Source organism: Propithecus coquereli, unplaced genomic scaffold, assembly GCF_000956105.1.
Source record: "Propithecus coquereli isolate 6110/MARCELLA unplaced genomic scaffold, Pcoq_1.0 Scaffold297, whole genome shotgun sequence".
NCBI classification, from domain to species: Eukaryota; Metazoa; Chordata; class Mammalia; order Primates; family Indriidae; genus Propithecus; species Propithecus coquereli.
The window spans coordinates 1189094-1189592 of NW_012148585.1; positions in this window are offsets into that span (position 1 = coordinate 1189094).

The following is a 499-nucleotide window of genomic DNA, read 5'->3' on the forward strand; positions in this document are numbered from 1 at the left end:
TATACACACACATAGAGACAGATCCATATATATGTATAGCTGTATCTCATTTTGACCAAATAAGATATTATCCAACTTCCATGCCTGCTTCATTTTTCCCTAAATTTTTAATCATTTTAAAATTAAAATCTAATGATGCCATAACTTTTCTTAAAATAATCTTATAAATCCTTATAACATATTAAAAAAGCCCAAACTCGTTAATATAATGGTAATACACAGGCTCCTCTGACTACCTATATGTTCATACTCAGTCATGTGAACTAGGCAAAGGTCCCTAAATGCACCTGGCCCTTAGTGAATCTCTGTCGGTTTGTCCATCTGATTTCTCACATTATCGAGGTCCCTGCTCAATATCGCATCCTACAAAGATGTCCCCCTTACTATTGTTCTTCAATTAGTAGTAGCTTACAGTATTTAATAGTGAATTTCAGTGTTCCATCTTCAAACCCTAATTATTTATACTATCTCCAAAACACATAAAAAATTTGAGTATAAA